The sequence below is a fragment of the Saccopteryx leptura genome, chromosome 3, assembly GCF_036850995.1.
Source record: "Saccopteryx leptura isolate mSacLep1 chromosome 3, mSacLep1_pri_phased_curated, whole genome shotgun sequence".
Taxonomy (NCBI): Eukaryota; Metazoa; Chordata; class Mammalia; order Chiroptera; family Emballonuridae; genus Saccopteryx; species Saccopteryx leptura.
In genome coordinates, this window is record NC_089505.1 from 236,402,830 (window position 1) to 236,427,679 (window position 24,850).

Sequence of the window (24,850 nt, forward strand, 5' to 3'; positions counted from 1 at the left end):
CAGCAGAAGAGCTTTGGCCTGGCGTGTGGAAGTCCAGGGTTCGATTCTGGCCAGGGCACACAGGAGAAGCGCCCATCTGCTTCTCCACCCCTCCCCCTCTCCTTCCTCTCTGTCTCTCTCTTCCCTTCCCACAGCCAAGGTTCCATTGAAGCAAAGTTGGCCCGGGCACTGAGAACGGCTCCATGGCTTCCTCCTCAGGTGCTAGAATGGCTCCAGTTGCAACTGAGCAATGCCTCAAATAGGCAGAGAACATCACCCCTGGCGGGCATGCTGGGTGGATCCCAGTTGGATGAATGTGGGAGTCTGTCTGACTGCCTCCCTGCTTCTAACTTTGGAAAAATACAAGAAAAAAGATACTTAACATTGGTGCAATATTATTAACTAATTCACTGGAATCCCTTCTAAAATATTTTTGACAGGTCTACTTACAGTGGTGAGAAACACAACTCTTCTGGAATTTGCAGAAATCCTGATGAGTATTTGGTGGAAAGCTGAATATTTTGGAGTTGTGGAGTAAAAAGATGACTTTTGAAAATTAGTGTTTATTTTAATTATATAAATATATACATAAATAATGATAGATAAAATATTCTCAATTTATACTGTTAAAGAAGACAAGAATTTTAAAAAATCTTTGATTTGAGATAAACATTTATGCATTTACAGTCATATCTCAGTATAAATAAAATGCACTATATATTTGTACCTTATTTTTCTATTTTAAATATAATTTTTCATGAAATATTTAATTTCAAAATAATGTTACAGTGGTTGAAATATCACAACACATTATAAAATATTTAACCTGTGTCATTCTATTGCATAATTTATTTTTCAAATTTTTAAGATAAGAAATAATACCAAAATAAATACCTTCCAATATAAATATTTTTATCTCTTGATATTTCCTTAAGGTAAGATTTTAGAAGTAGAATTTCAGATTAAAGGTATAACCACCTTTTAAAGACTTACAATATTTATTCTGAAACTACTCTGCAGAAGCATATTCCTTGGCATACTCACTGATGGCATTTCTTTGCATTCTTTTCAATTGCAAGATGGTGATTGACAGAAGCTAGCATGTCTTTTCATTTAGAAGAAAATATGGAACATAATTAAAGGTAAAGGAATTAAGCATAAGCAGCAAACAAAAAACCCAAATAATCTTCATAGACACAGACGACAGTATGGTGATTACCAAAGAGAAAGGGAGATGGCAGAGAGAGTAGAAGAGGGTAAAGAAGAGATAAGTGCTGGAAAAAGACTTGACTTGGGATGATGGACACATATTACATTATACAGATTATGCAGTATAGAATTTTATACCTGAAATCTATATAAATTTTTAACCAATGTCACCACAATAAATTTAATAATAAAGAAAAAAATCTTGGTCTTGAAAATAAATATTATATAAAATTTTGATCCTAAAGAATTTGATAATTTCTGAACATGGTATGTGTGATATGCATACAATCTAATTTGTGCCTTTCTCATTATAATATTTTTAAAGCTGTAAAAAAAGATGACTTTACACACATGAGTAGTCACCATATTTTTTAATCTATTACTAATAATTTGTCATATGTACACCTTTATAAATACAATAAATATTAATTTGAAGCCTTTATGAAAAACACTCCTCCTTCACTTACTAAAAGTAATCATCTTGTATCTGGTCTTTATCATGCCTATAGGTATTTTGTACATCTTGTTTCATGTGTTAACATCAAATTCAAATACAGATTAATTTTCATGTTTTAAATTTTAACAAAATAAAGTTTACTTTGTAGATATAATATCCAACTAGAATTATTGGTGTATAATTTTTGCATGTATTCTTTAATTTAACTTTGTTATAGAATTCATTTGTTTAAATTATGAAACAATTTATTCCACTTAAGTGAAAATTTAAATACCTCTACCTTGATGTTGGTTATCTATTAAGTTTCTTTTTTTGTGCTACTACAGTGTGGCAAGAAATATTTTTGCAAAGAAAGAGTTTACCTATATGTGGAAAGATTAGGTTAAACATTATGTATGATATATATATATGATATATATATATATCATATATATATATATTGCACACTACCCACTTGCTCACCAAAGTTAGTTATTGTAACCATTTACATTTCAGCAGTAGTTTCAAGAGGAGTCACTTATATATTATTGTATTGCCAGACATTTAGATTTTACAAATATAAAGTGCCTACAATGCTACCTTCTTGCTGTTTGATTGCTTTTCCTTGGTTATAGGTAATGTGGGGCTTTATGTGTGTGTGTGTGGGTATACCTATGTATTTTTTGACCATTCATTTTCCTCCTGTTATGCTTTTATTATCTATTATAAATCTTGCCTATGTTTTTATTTCTGTTGTAAAGTTTGTCTCTTCCTTGTTAAATTTAGATGTTCTTGATATATTTTGGAACCTGATTTTTATTAGTTATATCTCTGGTGATGATATCTATATGGCTTATTTATCTGTTATGATGTTGCTTATAAACAAAATTTTACACTTTAGAGTTGTCATATTTGTGCCTATTTTATTATTGGCATTTTCAGTCATTGTAAGAAATTATTTATAACATTAAAGTTTTGTTTATTGAATACAATTCTTTCTTCTCTTATATGTAAAGATACCCTTGTCAACATGGGCCTCTTTTTGACTTATTAAACCTTTTCATTACTGACTAAAATGTAACACTTTATTTTTTATTACTGGAACTTGAGATTCATTATAAGCTTTAGAAGATGCAGGATAATTTAAATTATCTTGCTCATTTTTTAAATAATCTTGACTGTTCTTGGCCTTTTATATCTTCTTTAATCATTTTAGGTCTTTTGTGAAAAAAATCCATAGAAATACACTGGTTTTATTTATATTTAGTTATTGGATTTGAATTGAATTTCTGATACATTTGAAGAGAACTGGGATCTCCAGTTTGGGGTTAGTTTTGATATTTTGTCACTGTCTGTTTTCTTTTATTTATATTGTCTTTATATTGTACCAGCATCTTTTTTTTTAAATAAGGGGATCACCAAATCCCAATCTTCCATATGATTATATCAAAGCCTATTATTAGTGGGTTCCTGAATAGTCAGTTATTTTCTCCTGTGTTCTAGTGTGATGTGAGAGATTTTTATGATATATAAACAAACAAAAAAAATGATTTCACATGCCACAATATTCAGGCTTCCTTTTTGTTATCTCTCAAGAGGTAAAAGACAATTCCCTGGGACACAACACACACTCCCCATTCAATCTTGAAAGTTCCTGATGTTTGGCCATTTAAGCACTTGATATATTATATGTATAATCACTCAGAAATTCAGCCCAAACTCAACCACCTTTAAATGTAAAGCTATCACTTGTTTCTTGGGATCAACATATGTTTCTCCCCACCTGCTGGTCTTCCCAAAAAATCTTCACCAGTTGGAGAACTTGTCTGTACCACAGAGCTGCTGATTAATCAGATGACCTACAAACTGCAGCCAGATGAGGGCATCAAACCATGGTACTGAAGGAGTCTTTGGGTGAATTATTAAGATTCTTCAAAGATCATGTTTGAAGACTCTTGTAATCCCCCTGCATTTGAAAATACCATTCTCAAATACAGCAAGGAGAGATTATTACCAAGACTCAAAAGCATGAAGGAAGAACAAGAATGCAAAATATATAAGTACTTCAATTTCAGAATATTTAATTTCTTCATTTCAAAAGTTTCTACACTTTTTATTTTTTATTTTGACTCTATTATATCTCCTCTTGTTGCCATATTGTATCATGTCTCTCTCACTTTAAGCATTGAATGATTTCTCACTAGATAAAGAAATTCCCCACAATGGTCTTCATAGTATTGGCTGAATCCTTTGACAAATTCAAAATCAAATGGTGTCAATAAAATATAAATAAAATGATGAATGTAATGTACTTTTTAGTAACTAAAAAACAAGACATTTTTATACATTAAAGGTTAACCCTACATCTGAGAGCACAGTAATTAAATTATGTCTCCTTTCTGTGCAGACTTGTTAAAACAACAGAGAACCAGAATTATTTGCATTCAGACAGCTTGCTGTTTAACATGACTTTATTGTCCCATTGTTTTCTGTAGCATAATTTTATTGTTTCAGGAGATTCTTGCTCAACAAAATACTTTAAATTCTACAACAGAAATTACCTGAAAGACTCATCAAGTCTTCATTTTTGTAATTTATTATTTTTTTATTTATATATAGTTGGTATACACTATTAAATTAGTTTCATGTGTACAATATAATGATTCAACCCTACATGTGATTACCACACTAAATCTAGCATCTTCTGTCAACATGCAAATTTATTACAATATTATTGACTAGGTTTCCCTTCACCATTTTCAACCATCCTCACTTCCCTGCCCTCTGGCAGCCATCAGTTTGATGTCTGTTTTTAAAAGTCTGTTTTTGTTTTATTTGTTCATTTTTTATATTTTACATATACCTTCATTCATATGGTATTTGTCTTTCTATGTCTGATTTATTTCACCCAGCATAACACCCCTGAGTTTCATCCCTAGTGTTGCAAAAGGCAATATGTCATTCTCTTTTATTGGTGAATAATATTCCATTCTATATATACAACTGCTTTCTTACTAATTTCACACCTAGATTGCTTCCATATCTTGGCTACTGTAAATAATGTGGTACTAAACATAAAATTGCACACATCCTACTCAGTGGTGAAATGCTGAAAACTTTTTCTGTATCAGGAACAATACAAAAATGCTCCCTCTCACCACTCTTATTTCATATAGTATTGGAAGTCCTATGCTAAGCAATCAGACAAAGGAAATAAATAAAAGGTAGCCAGCTTGAAAAGAAAGAAGTAAAACTGCCACTATTTGCAGGTGACATTATACTATAAAAAAAAACCCGCTCAGGGCCTGACTGGTGGTTGCACAGTGTATGAAGTCTCCACCTGGAATGCTGAAGCTGCTGGTTGAAAACTCTGAGGTTGCTCGTTCTGAGTGTGAGTTTCTCAGTGTGGGATTGCTGGCTTGAGTGTGAGTGGAGCGGGATCATCCATATGATTCCAAAGATGCAAACTTGAGACCAAATGTCACTGACATGAAAAACCCAAGGTTACTGGCTTGAGGAAAGTGTCACTGGCTCAGATTGAGTCCTTCCAGTTAAAGCACATACTAGAAACTCAATACACAACCAAAGTGAAAGCAACTACAAGTTGATGCTTCTCATTCTCTCTCTCTCCTTTTCTGTCTCTCTCTCTCTCATTTTTTTGAAAAAAGAAAAGACAGAACAACAGAAGGAAAGAAAACCCTAAGCAATCCACCAAAAAATAATGAATTAATATATAGATTCAGCAAAGTAGCAGGATACAAAATTAATATACAAACATCTGTAATGCTTTTTATATACTAATAACAATCAGGAGAAATTCAATTTACAGTTGTCTCAAAAGAATAAAATGCCTAGGAATAAATGTAATCAAGGAGGTAAAAGAGCTGCACTCAGAAAACTATAAGATATTCAGGAAACAAATTGGAGATACAAATGGGAAAATATCCAGAGCTCATGGATTGTAAGAATTAATATCATTAAAATGACCAGTGCCACCCTAGTAAATTCAAATTAAATAAAATATCCATATTACCCAAAGCAGTCTACAGATTCAGTGCATCTCTATCAAAATATCAATGACATTTATCTCTCAGAACAAATAATACTAAAATTTATATAGAATTAAAAAGACCATGAATAGCCTAAACAATTTTGAGAAAGAGGAACAAAGCTGGAGGTATCATGTTCCTTGGTTTCAAATGACAGTCGTCCCTCACCATATCACGGTTCACTTTTCACGGTCTCACTGTATCATGGATTTTAAAATTGTATATATCTAATTTTGTATCGTGGATTTTTTATTATATTGTGGGATTTTGCGGTATATAGATATTTTATATATTTATTATTTTAATTATTTTTTGCAGTTAAATAAACAAAACAAGTGTGGGAAAGGTTAATAAGAGTGTGGGGAGGTTATAAAACCTTAAAATATATATAAATAATAAAATAAATATAAGGTTGTTATTTCACAGATTTTCACCTATGGGGGTAACCTCCATGATAGACAAGGGACCACTGTATACTACAAAGCTAATCATCAAGGCTTAATACAATCAACAGACATCATAATACCATTTACTTTTTGACCTCAAAAACTTTCGCCAAAATCATAAAGTATTATATTATGAACCTTATCAATCTTACTCAAATCTCACAATAAAAAACTTGCTTAAGCTTAATTTTAAAATGTCAGTAAATTTGGCCCTGTCCGTTTACATTGGAAACACTACCAAATCATTGCCAAGACAATGTTCTCCTTTAATGAGGTAAGAAATAAATGAAACTTTGTCTTCCGTACATGTAGTATAGTACTATAAGTGGTATCTGGAAAGCAAGCTTTCCTAACAAATTTTGACTAATCTTCAGTTCTCAAAATATTAAGTTTTTGGAAGGAGAATACAATAAATGTGACAATTAATATGGAAACAAATTAAACAGAAAATAAAGGTATATAAATACAAGTGGACATGAACTAACTGAACTCATTTACAAGAAGTTATACTTTGATTTTAAAACACTTTCTATAGTAATAAAATTGATTGATTTTGGGTATTTACCAGTTTCAAACTCTCTTGCATAAACACTATCATTTCCTCTTAATTAAACTATCTCATATATCAATGCAAGTTGACATCAAATATCAATGCCAAAAATGCATATGTCAATGTCCAGGACAAAGAATTTCTATTTCCATTTATTAAAGATGTCAACAAAGGTCAGATATCAGTTAGTATACTCAGTTCACTAAAGATAAAGGGACAGTGGTAGAGAAAATGCTGTGAACCTTCCGAACAAAAGACTTTTTAATTATCATTGTATTCTGCCACAAGGGTTGTGGAAGGAGTGGGAGGAAGTGAGAACTGAACACTGATCATAACCTTCTGAATTAGACATAGTTAGAGTTTGTGAAATTAACAACATTCCCCAATGTTATGAAAGGCTCACAGAATTTCCAAATCAAGAAATTAAATATGGAAACAATGTACCACAAACACAAAAAGAATTGAAGGGGAATTAAAAATCTCCTGAAATGTTACAAAAATCCTGCCTAATTAAGTTGAACCAGTATTTTAACTATGTCCCTAAACAGAAGAATTGTTTTATAAAAGTAGGTAAATATAATCAGAAAAATAATTTTATTAAAAAATGTATAAAATTTCAGTTTTACATTTCTGACAAATATGAAGACATTTTTTTCAGAAGCTGTAGAAAGAAGGTAAAAATCTAGCTACTTATATGTCTTATTGGTGAAGAGAAGGGCTTTACTAAGATATAATTTACCCATTTAACAATGTGATGTGGTTTTTTTTTATATATATTGAGTCGAGCAACAATCACCACAATTTTAGAATATATGTATGATTGATAAAAACCCTTTCTCATTAGCTTTCAGTCTCTCATTACCCCAGCACGAGCAACTACTAATTTACTGTCTATATCAACAGATGCCTACTCTGAACTTTTCATATAAATGTAATCTTATAATGTGAGACATATCTACAATATAGTATGGAGTCTTTTGTGTCTGGTTTATATCCCTTAAAATATTTTCAAGGATCATCCATGTTGTAGCATGAATCAATACTTTATTCATTTTAATGACAGAATCATACTAAATTGTATGGATATGTATATTGTATATAACATTTCATCAGTTGATAGAGCTTGGTATATTTTTCACCTTTTGGCTATCATCAATACTATTGTTACGAACATTCATATACACAAGTATTTGCATGGACACGTTTTTTCAATTATCTTCAACACCCAAGAATAAAGTAACTGGATCAAATGATAACTGTATGTTTTACTTTTTGAAGATACATCACTATATTCCAAAGTAGCTGTATTACTTTAATTTCCACCAATAGGGCAGGAGGGTTTCAATTTTTTTTTATATCCTCATCAAATTTGTCCTACTATGTGTAAAGTTGTTCCTCATTGTGGTTCTGATTTCATTTTCTTGATTCAGATTAATAATGTTGAGCATTCATTTATAGGTTTATTTGTTGTTTTATGTCTTCTTTATGGAACTGTCTACTCAGATCTTGTACTAATTTCTTTTTTAGATTCTTATTTATTCATTTTCAAGAGGGGAAGAAGAGAGAGAGAGAGAGAGAGAGAGAGAGAGAAAGAGAGAGGGTGGGAGGAGCAAGAGGCATCAATTCCCATATGTGCCTTGACCAAGCAATTCTGGGGTTTTGAACCAGTGACCTCAGCATTCCAGGTCAATGCTTTATCCACTGCGCCACCACAGGTCAGATGTGTACTAATTTTTAATAGGATTATTTGTCTTTTTATTTTTAAGTTGTAAGCATTTTATATATTCTAGAACAAAAGCTCTTTATCAGATGTTAGATATATAAATTTTTTATTCCATTTAGTGTGTTGTCTTTTCAATTTTTTTGATGGCATTCTTTTAAGCACACAGGTTCTAAAATAGATGATAAATATAGTTTAGTTTTTTTGGTCCTCTGTTGCTCATGCACTTAGTGTCATATTTAAGAATCCTGTACCAAATTCAAAGTGACAAAAATTTAACCCTATGCTTCTTCTAGTATTTTTATAGTTTTAGCCATTACATTTAAGTTTGTTATCCAGCTTGGGGTTAGTATTTCTATAAAATGTGTGGGAGGGATCTGAATAAATTATTTTTAATGTGGATATTTATATGTTTTAGCAATATTTGTTGAAAGTTCTTTTACAACTTATAGGTATGTCAAATCATCACAGTACATACTTTATACATCTTTTCTTTTGATTTACCAATTATACCTTAATAAAGCTGAAAATCAATTTATTGCTAATATAAGGGTTCAGTCTTAATTGTTAATCTTATTTTACATGCCTCTGTTTCTCTAATATCACACTGACTTTATTATAATAGTTTTGTAGTTAAGTTTTTTAGTCATAAAGTGTGAGTCTTCTAAATTTGTTCTTATTTTTCAAAATTATCTTGATAATTTTGGACCCAGTATATTTTTTAAATGATTTTTATGATCAGTTTGTCAATATTGCAAAAAAAGTAGCCTTGACTTTGATAAGGATGGTATTAAACTTGCAGATAAATATGTAGGTCAGTCTGAAAAATATTGTTTCTAATTTATAAAGAGTTTATTTCCATTTATTTAGGATTCCTTTAATTTGTCAATAATCTTCATAATTTTACACTTCAACTTTAAAATATATTTCTAAGCATTTTATTCTTTCAAATGTTACTGTAAATGGATGTGTTCTCTTAATTTTTCTATATTGTTTATTGCAATTGTATTGAAATACAGTGGATTCTTCTTATATTTGTCTGGATAGTGCCACTGGATGAACTTATTAGTTTTAATAATTATTTTGTAGACTCCTTAAGATTTCTATAAGAACTTAAGTCTGAAAATATAGTTTTTAATTCTTCTTTTCCAATGTGAATAATTTTTACTTCTTTTTTCTATTTTCCCAATTTTAAATAGTAATAGCTAAACTGTATATCCTTGGAAAAGCATCTAGTTTTTCACTACTTGATATAATATTAGCTGTGTGTCCTTTGTAAGTGTTCTTCATCAGGCTGAGAAAGTCCTCTTTTTTCATAGTTGTTGAGTAGTTTTATTACAAAATTATGCAGATTTTGTAAAATGATTTTTCTGAGTCTATCAAGTTGCTCATATGATTTTTGTTCTTTATTTTATTGATAAGGTATACTACAATAATTGATGTTTATATGTTAATATAATCTTACATTCCTGTAAAAAATCCCACTTGATCACAATGTATAATCCTTTTATAATTTGCTTCTTAAGATTGCTAATCTTTTTTTTCAGGACTTTTGCATTTATTTATATAAAATAGTGGCTTATAGTTTTATTTTCTTGTGATGTCTTTGGCTTTTATTGATATAAGGGTAATACTGATCTGATAGAATGATTTGGAGAGTCTGTTTTTCTCTAATAAATGCTGAAAGACCGTGAAAAGTTGCTATTAGTTCTTTTTTACTTGTTTGTAGCATTGACTAGCAAAGCCATCTGTGGCGGAACTTTTCCTTCTAGGTACATTTATTATTATTACTGATTTGATTACTTTATTGCTCCAACTTAATTCAGATTTTTTTATTTCTTTAATCAGTTGCTATGGTTTGATCTTTCTAAGAATTAACTTATTTTTCTAAATTATTTAACTTATTGACACAACTTTTCTTAGCATTCTTTTATATTTCTTTTTATTTCTGTACAGTTGTTAGTATTGTACTTTAAATAATTTATAAATTTAGTTACTTTTGTGGTAGAAGGAACTTACCATTTTTTGTGGTGCCAGTGCTCTCACCAGGGTCAATTTAAGCAGCAGTGTATTACCGAATGTGGATTTTAGACTGAAGTGCTGGTGCATACCATTATATAATATTTCCACCATATAAATACAATAAGTACAAAAATATCTCACAATTTATATATAATGGAAAAATATGGTAAATATGTAGGAATTACTGTGTTATGAGTATGAACTACTTAATTTTTAATTGTAATTTTATATAATTTGATTTTTATCATTTTTTTTCCTTAACTGCTTTTTAGAAATCTTTAAACTTAACAATTGGTTCTCACCAACCATTAAAATTGGTCCCAGGAATAATCTGGACTTAACAAAAATTTAGGCCTGACAGTTTACTCATTACTGCATACTTTTTCTAGCTCATTTAATGCTGTTCATCTTTGAAAATTATCTGTTTAAATAATGTATGAGAATGAAGGAGTTAAGGAGCACAAAATGATTAACTAACTGCTTGGTGTTTGTTTTTATCAATACCTTGAACAAAGTTACAATGTTATATAAAACTTATGTAAGTCTCTTCAGTGTTCCTCCAATTTAATTATTTCAATAGCTCCCTAGTCATGGTTGTGATTGTGTGTTTTATTTTATTTCGATAATATTGAACGTTGTTAAATAAGATATGCTATAATTTGAACTTTAAAGCTTGCTTAATTTATAGCTTGATGTAATACATATTATTCTGTCATACTTCAATTACTCACCTAGAACACATTTAGACTTTACTGTAGTATTGTCTACTCCATGTTATCTTAATATTGACATGGTAAAACTTCCAGTATTCAGAAGAGCATAGTACTTTGTTATTAGAAATATTGTTATTTATTCAATACCAACTTTATTTTCACACAAGCCTTGTTCAAACATTTTTCAATCAAAAGCTTAATATCCTTAAAAGGTAAAATATAAACCCCCAATGACCCATCAAGAAGAAAAAGATGGTGGTTTCACTTGAATGTTTCCCATCAAACAGAAAGAATGAGGGGATGGTTCATCATGTAGGAAGTAAGTGTATTATTCTGCAGATGGATGTCTAACTAATCAAGGTTAGAATGTAAGGATTCTATATCAATTATCCAAGTAAATTTATTTATGGCATCAGATGGCATAAAAAAATGTAGCATACAGTAACTGGTAATCAAGAGAAAATAAGCATGGAAAATAAAACAAGTATCTGTTACAAAAATGATGCTTAATATTGGCTCTGTAATTTACACCCTGTGTAAAAACTCAAGGTACACACAATTGAGAATAGTTAAGTACTTAATCTTGTGTTAACAAACTAAAGTATCATGGAAGTTCATTGAGATCATCTATGGGCTAGAATAACTAGTGTGAGTTTAATGAGTAAAAAAATAGTTAGGCCTGAAGGTATGGCAAACAATTATTAATTAGAGGTGAGGATGAATTTATTCACTTCAAAGAACAGTGTGATTAAAACAGTCATGGGAGAAAAGAGTGACCCAATTTGATATGCTATTGTTAAGGTTCTCCTATAAAAGGAGCTAGTAGCTTTGTGTGTGTGAGAGAGAAAGAGAGAGAGAAGGAGAGGGACAACAGGAACATGCAGGCAGGAAGGGAGACAGATGAGAAGCATCAACTCTTAAGTTGTGGCATCTTAGTTGTTCATTGATTGCTTTCTCATATGTGCTTTGACTGGAGGCTTCCAGCCGAGCCAGTGACCTCTAGCTAAGCCAATGACCTTGGGCTCAAGATAGCAACATTGGGCTCAAAGTAGTGACCATGGGGTCTTGTCTTGCATCCCATGCTCAAGCCAGCAAACCTCTCAAGTTTGTGAGCCCACACTCAAGCTGGCAACCTCTGGGTTGCAAACCTGGGTCCTTAGCATACCAGGATGACATTCTATCCACTATGCCACCCCCTGTTCAGGCACTACTAGCTTTTATAAGCTTTGCTCTTTATTATTGTTTCTTTTCTCTTATCCAAAGAGAAACAAGTTTGCAGAACCTCAAAATAAATTGAACATTTTATTATTTTTGACAATTCAGATAGTGGACTTTCTGAACATTATTATTATTTTTATTTGCTGTGTGGGAATATTACCTAAGCTTTTTTTCCAATTCCATCTTATCTTCTCATCCTTCTACTCTCAGTTTTCTCTTATATATCTGTTTTCAAAAGAGAATAATAAAAAATGCCAAGAGAAGCACAGGAGTCAGGAAAATGAGCAATATTTTAAAGTAAATGGTAAAGAAAGAGGATGTGGATATGAAGTAGGAAGAAGAGATTTTTTTAAAATTAATTTTAATGGGGTGACATTGATAAATCAGGGTACATATGTTCAGAGAAAACATCTCTAGGTTATTTTGACATTTAATTATGCTGCATTCCCATCACCCAAAGTCCAGTTGTCTTCTGTCACCTTCTAACTGGTTTCCTTTGTGTCCCACCCCTCCCTCTACCCTCTCACTCTCCTTCTCCCACCCTGTAACCCCCACACTCTTGTCCATGTCTCTGAGTCTCATTTTTATGTCCCACCTATGTATGGAATCATATAGTTCTTAATTTTTTCTGATTTACTTATTTTGCTCAGTATAATGTTATTAAGTTCCATCCATGTTGTTATAAATGATCCGATGTCATCATTTCTATGGCTGAGTAGTATTCCATAGTATATATGTACCAATGCTTCTTTTTTTTTTTTTTTTTTGGATTTGATATACTTGTCTTTTTTTTTTTTTAATGTTAATGGGGTGGCATTGATAAATCAGGGTACATATGTTCAGAGAAAACATCTCTAGGTTATTTTGCCATTTGCTTATGCTGCATTCCCATCACCCAAAGTCCAATTGTCTTTCATCACCTTCTAATTGTATATATGTACCAAAGCTTTTTAATCCACTCGTCCTCTGACGGAAACTTGGGCTTTGTTCACAGTAGCGAAGATCTGGAAACAGCCCAAGTGTACCAAGCTTTTTAATCCACTCGTTCACTGACAGACACTTGCACTCTTTCCAGATCTTCGCTATTGTGAACAATGCTGCCATAAACATGGGGGTGCATTTCTTCCATTCAAACAGTGCTATGGTGTTCTTGGGGTATATTCCTAAAAGTGGTATCGCTGGGTCAAAAGACAGTTCAATTTTAATTTTTTGAGGAATTTCCATACTGTTTCCACAGTGGCTGCACCAGTCTGCATTCCCACCAGCAGGGCAAGAGGGTTCACCTTTCTCCACAGTTATCCTGTGTTGTTTTGTTGATGAGCACCATTCTGACTGGTGTGAGGTGATATCTCATTGTGGTTTTAATTTGCATTTTTCTAAAGATTAGTGATGTTGAGCATTTTTTCATATGCCTATTGGACATCTGTATGTTCTCTTTGGAGAAGTGTCCATTCATTTCTTTAGCCCATTTTTTGATTGGATTGTTTGTCTTCCTGGTATTGAGTTTTACAAGTTCTTTATAAATTTTGGTATTAACCCCTTATCAGACATATTGTCAAATATATTCTCCCATTGTGTAGTTTGTCTTTTTATTCTGTTCTTTTTTTAATATAAATAAATTTTTATTAATTTTAATGGGGTGACATCAATAAATCAAGGTACATATATACAAAGAAAACATGTCCAGGTTATCTTGTCATTCAACCATGTTGCATACCCATCACCCAAGGTCAGACTGTCTTCCGTCATTTATTCTGTTCTTATTGTCTTTAGCTGTGCAGAAGCTTTTTAGCTTGATATAGTCCCATTTGTTTATCCTGTCTTTTATTTCACTTGCTCATGGAGATAAATCAGCATATATATATATATATATTGCTGGGAGAGATGTCAGAGACCTTACTGCCTATGTTTTCTTCTAAGATACTTATCATTTTACAGCTTACATTTAAGTCTTTTATCCATTTTGAGTTTATTTTTGTGAATGGTGTAAGTTGGTGGTCTAATGTCATTTTTTTTGCAGCTAGCTGTCCAATTTTTCCAACACCATTTATTGAAGAGGCTGTCTTTACTCCAATGTATGCTCTTACCTCCTTTGTCAAATATCAGTTGTCCATAAAAGTATGGGTTTAATTCTGGGTTCTCTGTTCTGTTCCATTGATCTATATGCCTGTTCTTAAGCAAGTACCAGGCTGTTTTGAGTACAATGGCCTTGTAGTATAGCTTGATATACAGAAGTGTGATACCTCCCACTTTATTCTTCCTTTTCAAGATTGCTGAGGCTATTCGTGTTCTCTTTTGGTTTCATATATATTTTTGAAATATGTGTTCTATATCTTTGAAGTAAGTCATTGGTATTTTAATTGGTATTGCATGGAATTTATAAATTGCTTTGGGTAATATAGACATTTTAATGATGTTTAATCTTCCTAACCATGAGCACGGTATATGCTTTTAATTGTTTGTATCTTCCCTGATTTTTTTTATCAATGTTTTATAATTTTCCAAGTAGAAGTCTTTAATCTTCCTGGTTAAATTTATTCCTAGGTACATTGTTTTTTTGGTTGCAGTGGTAAAGGGGATTGATTCCTTAATTTCTCTTTCTGACAGTTCATTGTTAGTGTATAAAAATGCCTCTAATTTCTGAGTATTAATTTTATATCCTGCCACCTTGCTAAATTCATTTATCAGGTCCAGTAGTTTTTTGACTGAGACTTTAGGGTTTTCTATATACAATATCATATCATCTACAAATAATGATAGTTTTACTTGTTCTTTTTCAATTTGGATGCCTTTTATTTCTTTTCCTTGTCTGATTGCTGTGGTTAGGACTTCCAGAACTATGTTGAATAAGAATGATGAAAGGGGGCACCCCTGCCTTGTTCCTGATCTTAAGGGAATTGCTTTTAATTTTTACCCATTGAGTATGATGTTGGTTGTGGGTTTGTCATAGATGGCCTTTATCATGTTGAGGTATGTTCCCTGTATTCCCACTTTGCTGAGAGTTTTGATCATGAATGGTGCTGGATTTTATCAAACGCTTTTTCTGCATCTATTGAAATTATCATGTGATTTTTCTCCTTTTTTTTGTTTATGTGATGAATCACATTGATTGATTTGCAAATATTGTACCAGCCTTGCCTCTCAAGAATAAATCCCACTTGATCATGGTGTATGATTTTTTTAAGTATTGCGAGATTCGGTTTGCTAATATTTTGTTGAGGATTTTATCATCTAAATTCATCAGGGATATTGGCCTATAATTTTCTCTCTTTTTGTTGTCTTTGCCTGGTTTGGGAATCAGAATTATATTCACCTCATTAAAGGAGCTTGGAAGTCTTTTTTCCTCTTGAATTTTTGACATAGCTTGAGAAAGATAGGAGTTAGTTCTTTTTTGAATATTTGGTAGAATTCACTTATGAAGCCATCAGGCCCAGCCCAGGACTTTTCTTTTTTGGGAGTGTTTTTTTTTAACTTTTTTTATTTATTCATTTTAGAGAGAAGAAAGAGAGAGAGAGAGAGAGAGAGAAGGCAAGAAGATCAGGTAGCATCAATTCCCATATGTGCCTTGACCAAGGAAGCCCAGTATTTTGAACCAGCAACCTCAGTGTTCCAAGTTGATGCTTTATCCACTGTGCCACCACAGGTCAAGTTTTTTTGGGAGTTTTTTGATAACTGTTTTAATCTCATTTGTTGTAATAGGTCTGTTTAGGTTTTCTGATTCTTCCAGATTAATTTTTGGAAGATTATATGTTTCAGAAGATTATATATTTTATCTAGGTTGTCTAGTTTTTTGGCATACAGTTTTTCATAGTATTTTCTTACAATATTTTGTATTTCTGTTGTTTCAGTTGTTATTTCTCCATTCTCATTTCTAAATTTATTTATTTGAGTCCTCTCTCTTTTCTTCTTGGTGAGTCTGTTTAAAGGTTCATCGATCTTGTTTACCTTTTTAATGAACCAGCTCCTATTTTCATTGACCCTCTGTATTGATTCTTTAGCCTCTATGTCATTAATTTGTGCTCTCATCTTTATTATTTCCTTCCTTCTATTACCTCTGGGCCTTACTTGCTGTTCTTTTTCTAGTTCTTTTAGATGCAGGGTCAAGTTGTTTATTTGGACTTTTTCTAGCTACTTAAGGTATGCCTGTAAAGCTATGAACTTCCCTCTCAGGACTGCTTTTGCTGTGTCCCATAAATTTTGAGTTGATGTATGCTCGTTATCGTTCATTTCTAGGAATTTTTTTTATTTCTTCTATGATCTCATTGTTAACACATTCATATTTAATAACATGTTATTTAGTTTCCAACTGTTTAAGTATTTTTCAGATTTTCTTTTGTGGTTGATTTCTAGTTTCATGCCATTGTGATCAGAGAAAGAGCTCAATATGATTTTAATCTTCTTAAATTTGTTGAGACTACTTTTGTGCTCTAATATGTGGTCTCTTCTAGAGAATGTACCATGAGCACTTAAAAAGAATGTATATTCTGCTGCTTTAGGTGGAAGGTTCTGAAGATATCTATTAAATTGAGTTGATGTAGTATGTCCTTTAAGTCTGCTGTTTCTTTGTTAATTTTCTTTCTTGAGGATCTATCTAGTGATGTTAGTGGGGTATTGAAATACCCTACTATTATAGTATTGCTGTTGATCTTGCCCTTTAAATCCATCAAAGTCTGCTTTATATATTTAGGTGCTCCTATATTAGGTGTGTAGATATTTATAACGGTTATATCTTCATGTTGGATTGCTCCCTTCATCATTATGTAGTGACCTTGTTTATTTTTTACTATTGCCTTTGTTTTAAAGTCCTTTTTTTCTGATATAAGTATTACTATCCCAGCTTTTTTTTTCATTTCCATTTGCGTGAAATATTTTTTTCTCTCTCCTTTTATCTTCAGTCTATGTGCATCTTTTGTTTTAAGGTGTGTGTGTCTCTTGTAGACAGCATATTTATGGGTCCTGTTTTCTTATCCACACAGCTACCCTATGTCTTTTGATCGAATAATTTAATCCATTTACATTTAAGGTTATTATTGATATGTACTTGTTTATTGCCATTTTATTCTTTAAAACTGTATTCCTCTTTTGCTATATTTTTTTCTCCTTTGATCTGTTTACAACAGGCCCTTTAGCATTTCTTGCAGCCTTGGTTTGGTTGTAGTGAATTCCCTGAGGTTTGTTTTTTTTTTTTTTTGTCTGGAAAGCTTTTTATTTCTCCTTCAATTTTAAATGATAGCCTTGCTGGATAAAGTAGTCTTGGTTGTAGGCTCTTGTTCTGCATTACTTTGAATATTTCTTGCCATTCCCTTCTGTTCTCAAATGTTTCTGTTGAGATGCAGAAGTCATCCTTATGGGGGCTCCTTTGTAAGTGATAGTCTTTTTTCTCTAGCAGCTTTTAATATTTTCTCTTTATCACTTAGCTTTGGTATTTTAATTATGATGTGTCTTGGTGTTGATTTCTTTGGGTTTCCCTTTAATGGAGTTCTCTGTGCTTCTTGAACTTGTGAGATGTTTTCCTGCCTTAACTGAGGGAAGTTTTCAGCTATGATATGTTTGAACAAAGGCTCTATCCCTTTTTCTTTCTCTTCTTCTTCAGGAACCCCTATGATGCAGATGTTATTTCTCTTCATGTTGTCACAGAACTCTATTAGAGTTTCCTCAGACTTTTTGAGTCTTTTTTCATTTTTCTGCTCTGCTTTCATGCCTTTATTTATCTTGTCCTCTAACTCACTGATTTGATTCTCAGCATCATCCATCCTGCTTTTAATTCCTTCCATTGTGTTCTTCATTTCTGATATTGTATTTGTCATTTCTGACTGATTCTTTTTTATTATTTTAATGTCCTTTTTTATACTTGCTATCTCTTTATTTAGGTGTTTGTCATGACCATCTATTGTTGCTCTAATATTTTTGAGCATCCTGACAATTGTTATTTTAATCTCTGCATCTGGTAATGTGGTTATATATGACTCATTCAGGTCCTTTTTGGGGGATTTCTCTTGATTCATTTGTGTTGCATTTCTCTGCATTCTCATTTTGTCTGTGTAAAAGAAAGTTTTGGTCAGTGGAGTCCACTGGGTGTGGCCTCTGTGTTTCCTTGATATGGTCTGTGTGCAGGCCCGCCACCCCCTCTGCTGTTGCTGCCTAGGGCATTCTGGTATAGATGTTGCCGGTGCCTGCCCACTGGGGCTGTTGCTGTGGTTTCCACCTTTCCTTCACGGGAGTGGCTGTGATCACGTGCTCGGGTATAAAAACCTCAGTGGCTTTGGCATTAACGCCTCCCCCATGGGTGGTGTTATGCTTGGCCCTGAGGGCAGGGGTGAGCACCTTTGTTCAGCTGTGTGTCTCTACCTGATTCTGGGCTTTTGCCCCACCCTTGCAGGAGGAGCCCACTCATGGGACGGCTGCAAGCCTTGGCTCCACAGGTCTGGCAGGACTGTGTGCCTACATTCAGTAGCAGGACTCTGCCTATTCTGGGCTATTACCTTCACCTCCGCTGGAGGAACCGGCTCCCAAGTCAGGCCACAAGCCTTGGTTCTGCGGACAGAGCAAGGCTGTGCTCATGTGCCCTTGCTCAAGAGTGGGTCTCCTCCCCTTCCTGGACTCCCACCTTTCGCCCACAAGCTAAATTGCAGGTGGTCTGCAGCCGGGCTTGACCACTTTTGCACATCCCCTCCTCCCCAGCTGGGCAAGACTGAGCTCAAACCTGGGCCTCAGTGGTCGCCAGCTGGCTTCTGCCCTAGCCGACAGAATTACCCTTCAGTGTCCCACTGCCACCCACACTCAGAGGAGACCTCAGACATTTGGGTGGGGGTGCTGCAGCTCAGATTTTAATACTCACTACTCTAGTCCCGAAAGCTCCCTCCTTCTAAGCGATTCTGCTCTGAGTGCCGGGGGAGAGCTTGTTTGGCTGGTGTTCTGCTTTCCTTTGCTGGTATTGCTGTTTCTAGGGGAAATATTCACTTCAGATTTGGGAAGGGACTTGTCCCAGAGGTTAGGGTGGCTATCTCTCAAAATTTTTCTCCCTGTGCCTCCTAGATTACACTCTCTTCCTGCTACTCTGGTCCTCTCTCCTCTCCCCATCCCCCAGAGCCCCGGGTGAGTGGTTGTGAGAAAGGTTTTCTGTGAGGTCCCTTTAAGAAGAATCCTAGGTCTGAGAAATCAGTCTCTTTTTCACAAACAGTATCTTGTCTTGTTTCCAGCTAAATACTGTCCATATGCCTCTTCTAGGCTCTGGGGCTGCAGACTGGGGCTTTGTTCCTGGGACTCAGGACCCTCCCCTCTCTGCTAAACTCACTTCCCGCCACGTGAGTCTCTCCCGGCTGCCATTTGCTCCGGGGAGCTGGGAAGCCCTCTCCGTATTTCTGCTTTTCCTACCAGTCTCAGTGTGCCTTCTTCAGTGTTATTTTGTTGAAGAGTCCTCTTAGTTTAGTCTAAAGTTGGTTTTTCCAGAGGATGGTTCTTAAAATTAGTTTGTAATTCACTTTGGTTCTGGGAGGTGGAAGTTGGTATGTCTGCCTACTCCATCGCCATCTTGTCTTAGGAAAAGAGATATTAATGAAAAGATATTCATATTGGGAGGATAATGTGATATAAATATCAATTTATCTGTCATGAATCTAGAGTGATATAGAAGTTCATTCTCTCTAAAATACCTTAGAAATTATATAACTAACTATATCTAAAAAAAACAGAAGACTAACTCTGAAAATGTACTCATAAATTATAGTAACTCACTTATAATTACTGATATGTGGTGATGTTCTTTAGAAAAAATAGAGTAGCACCTCTTATAAACAGAAACTCTTAAGAATAGTTAATTGAATTTTTTGACATTTACTAACATTAAAAATAATTAAATCTAATAAAATTTCTAAAAATTGCTGTAGTTAAACTAATGATCTTTCTAATCTCCCAAAGCACAAACAATAAAATGTTCTTTCTCTTTTTTAAAATGTATGTGGGTCCTGGCTGGTTGGACCAATGGTAGAGCCTTGACTCAGCATGTGGGTGTCTTGGGTTCAATTCCCAGTCAGGGAATATAGGAGAAGTGACCATTTGCTTCTCCACCCCTCCCCTCTTCCTTCTCTCTCTCTCTCTCTCTCCCTCTCTCTTCCCTTTTTCAGAACAATGGCTCAATTCCTCTGAGCATATTAGCTCAAGTGCTCAGGATGGCTCAAGGAGCCTCAGTCTCAGGGGTAAAAATAGCTCAGCTGTGAGCATGACCCAGATGAGCAGAGTATCACCCTCAGATGGGGTTTGCCAGGTGGATCCCAGTCGGGGTGCATGTGGGAATCTGTCTTTCTATTTCCCCTCTTCTCAATTGGAACAAAAAGAAGAAAATAAATAAATAAACAAACAAACAAATGAATAAATAATTGTTACTGACTCATTGAAATGCACAGTAAAAGTGTAAGGCCACTTTAAGGAGACACTGCATATAATTCTAAATGATTCTAACTTTTATCTACATATGCATGCATTTCTTCACATGGCCTGATCTGTCCAGTGGGTATTTTGTGTGGCTGGAAGTAAGGGCTATCTCCAGTTAATGTGCAAAGCGTAGAAAAGTAAGCAGCAAACAATCCTCCTATGAAGAAAAAACTTTGCTTGTTCAGCAAGGATTTTTTTTATTTATAATCACTATTTAGTTTTTCCTAAAAAAATTTATAACACATTCTTCTCCTCCTTCTTCTTTTTTTTTCTAAGTGAGAAGAGGGGAGATAGACACTCCCGCATGCACCCCAGCTGGGATCCACCCAGCAACCTTATCTGAGACTGATGCTTGAATCAACTGAGCTATCCTCAGTGTCTGAGGCCGACACTTGGACCACCCTAGCTATCCTCAGTGCCCGGAGCCATGCTTGAACCAATTGAGCCAATGGCTGCAGGAGTGGAAGAGGGTGAACAGAGGGAGAGAAAGAGAAGCAGACGGTCATTTCCCATTTGTGCCCTGATAAGGTGAGGAACCCAGGACACCTGCACACCAGGCCAATGCTCTATCCACTGAACAAACCATAACACTTACTTCAACATCTATCAAAAGGCTTTTGATAGATAAAGTTTATAATATGGGAAACTCAATAGGTTACAAGAACTTTTAAACTAAAGTGCCTCAAATAAATAGTGTTTACTAACAACCTAGTTTTCTAAAGTCTATAAACCAATTACTAAGAAACAAGCTATAGTTACAAATTTGGAAAAATATACAACATGAAAATGATAAAAAAAAAAACTAAGCAAGCACACATTACAACATTTTACTTTCAAGTGTGACAGTATTATTTTTTTATAGTAGATTTTGCTCATTTTTGTTTATGGTTAAAATTTTGGATAATGTTATTTGTTTTTATTAATATAATTTTTAAGAAATTTTATTAACTTTATTAAGGTGATATTACTCAACAAAATTATTTAGGTGTCCAGGGTACAATTTTATTACACTGGGGAACAATTTTTTTTTAAAGTGTACCAGCCAAGATGAAGCAGCAAACACACTTTAAATTTATTTTTTTATTTTTATTTATTCATTTTTTTTAGAGAAGAGAGAGAGAGAGAGAGAAAAGGAGGGAGGAGCAGGAAGCATCAACTCCCATATATGCCTTGACCAGGCAAGTACAGGGTTTTGAACCAGTGACCTCAGTGTTCCCAGGGTGATGCTTTATCAACTGCGCCACCAGAGGGCAGGCTGGGGAACAATTTTTTTTTTAATTTTCTATTGCATGAGATTGTAGAACTGTTTCTGTATATTTCTGCATTGCTGATTCCAAATCTGAAATCTGTTTTTTGGTGCATGCTCTAGCTTTTTATGCAATTTTAATTTCTTTTTGTTACATTTAATGGCATGCATTGGTTTTTAAATTGGAGTTAAAGGGCAATGACTCTTGGATTGAACATAACCACAGGCAATTAATGTTTTCCAAACATTACTTTTACATAATTGTAGTTGCTTTTAAATTTAAAAAGTTATTATCTGATAAAAACATCCTCTTATTTTGTTTTAAGATTAAATCATGGCTTCTTCGAGTAGGCGTAAATGTAAGAATAGTTCTGAAACCTTTGGTTATATATGTGGCCATTACATACTTCAACATCAAAGGCTCAATATTTCATCATTGTGACACATGCATATATTGCTTATTTTCAAGTTCCCCTTGGCAATCAGACAAGAATTGGGCTCCTCATATTGTGTGTCATAATTTTGAAGAAATGCTTCATGACTGGACAAAAGGAAAACACAAAGGAATGCCTTTTGGTATTCTCATGGTTTGGCATGAACCTAAGGACCACAGCAGTGACCATTATTTCTGTCTGATCCATACAAAGGGCATTGGCAAGAAAAAATGGCATATGATCGCATATCCTAGTATTCCTTCAGCAATATGACCTATCCCACACTCTGAGACACTCCCAGGTCCAGTTTTCAATGGTTTTATTTCTTCTAAGGGCTAAGAAAGTGAACATGGTGATCAAGTGTATTTTGATAAACTGCATGAAGAAATGGTTGTAGAATCAGAAGGGTCTTCTTCTGATGCCAAGCAATCATTAACCCCTCAGCAGTATAGCCAACCCAAATTGAATGACTTAGTAAGAGATTTGGGATTATCAAAGAAAGCAGCTGAGTTATTAGCCTCCAGTCTTCAAGAAAAGAATGTACTTCACCTGTCAGCTAAAGTATCCCATTTCAGGAATCGTGAGCAAATATTTGTGGACTTTTTTTCTGAAGACAAACACTTTATTTACTGTCATGATATCAGTAGTCTTCTCAGCCAGCTAGGTGTTACCACATACAGTCCAACAGATTGGTAGCTATTTCTTGACAGCTCTAAATGAAGACTGAAATGTGTTCTCCTATGCAACAGTAATATTTATACAGTGGTTTCAATTGGTTATTCAACTCATCTGTGAGAAGATTTTAATGACATAAAAATCTTCCTCAACTTTCTGAAGTATGAGGAGCATAAACAAATCATTTGTGTGGATCTTAAAATGGTAAATTTCCTGCTAGAACAACAGAGAGATTTCACAAAGTATCCTTGCTTTATGTGTTTGTGGGACAGCTGAGCTCAGGAGAAACACTGGACACAGAAGTAGTGGCTGAAATGTGAAGCTCTGGAAGTAGGGATGCAAAATATTGTGAATGAACCTGTAGTTAATCGAGACAGGATCATTTCTCCCCCACTTCACATCAAACTTGGCTTAATGAAGCAACTTGTTCAGGCTTTGAATAGAGAAAGTGAATGCTTTCAACATATTATTTCTGCTTTTCCTGCCTTGTCTTTCGAGAAGATAAAAGCAGGTGTATTCAATAGATTTCAAATTCAAACCTTCATATGTGATGAAGAATTTGCCAGGAAGATGAATAAGGAGGAGAAAGCAGCATGGCAGTCTTTGGTGGCGGTCACAAAGAACTTCTTTGGCAACAAAAAAGCAGAAAACTATAAACTTTTGATTCAAAGGATGCTGTTGGCTTTCCACGACATTAGATGTAACATGAATGTTAAGTTTTACTTCTTTTACAGTCACCTTGATAAGTTTCCTAAAAACCTTGGAAATGTTAGTGATAAGAGACTACTGCTGGAGCATCAAACGAGATTGTCCTCAACAAGTACACAAAGGCAAGAGCTACAAATGCAAATTTTTTCCTGAATAGAATTTAAATAAGTTTTGTGCAAATTTTATGATTAAAATAAGTGTTTTAATATGTTCTATTTTGAAATTGTAGACAAATACTGATGCAATCATATCTTTTAGTGTATTAGTGTATTTACTGCCTTATATAAATTATTTTATTTTCACAAAGATGATGCCCAAGAAGACATTCTACTTCATTATGTTAAACTAAGTGTTGAAAATTTTATAGTAAGATGAAAACCTAGTATCTTGAATTGCAAAAAATCTGTAGCTTACAGAGAAAAACTAATGTCATATTTGAGATCTGCACACTCAAATTAGGTTAAGAACAAGTGTTTTCATGGATGCAACAGAAATTTTGTTCCCCAGTTCTATATATTGCATTTTGTGCTCACCACCCAAAATCAAATATTCTTTTGCAACCTTAGATTTGACCACCTTTACCCTTTTTATCTTTCCTCTTCCCTATTTCCTCAGGTAACTACCATACTGTTGTCTCTGTCTCTGAATTTTTCTTTGTTTGTTTTCATTGTCCATTTGTTGCTTTCAGTTTTATATGAGTCAAATGATATGGTTTATTTTTTTAATTCAGTGAAAAGAGGGGAGGCAGAGTCAGACTCCCACATGCACCCTGATCAGGATTTACTCAGCGAGCCCACTAAGGAGCAGCGCTCTGCCCATCTGGGGCATTGCTCCATTACTCAGCAACCAAGCTCTTTTTAGTGCCTGAGGCAGAGGCCATGGAGCCATCCTCAGCACCTGGGCCAACCCAATCCAATCAAGCCATGGCTGCAAAAGAGGGAGAGAGAGAGAGAGAAAGAGAGAAAGGGTGAGAGGGAGAATGGTGAAGAAACAGATGGGTGCTTCTCCTGTGTGC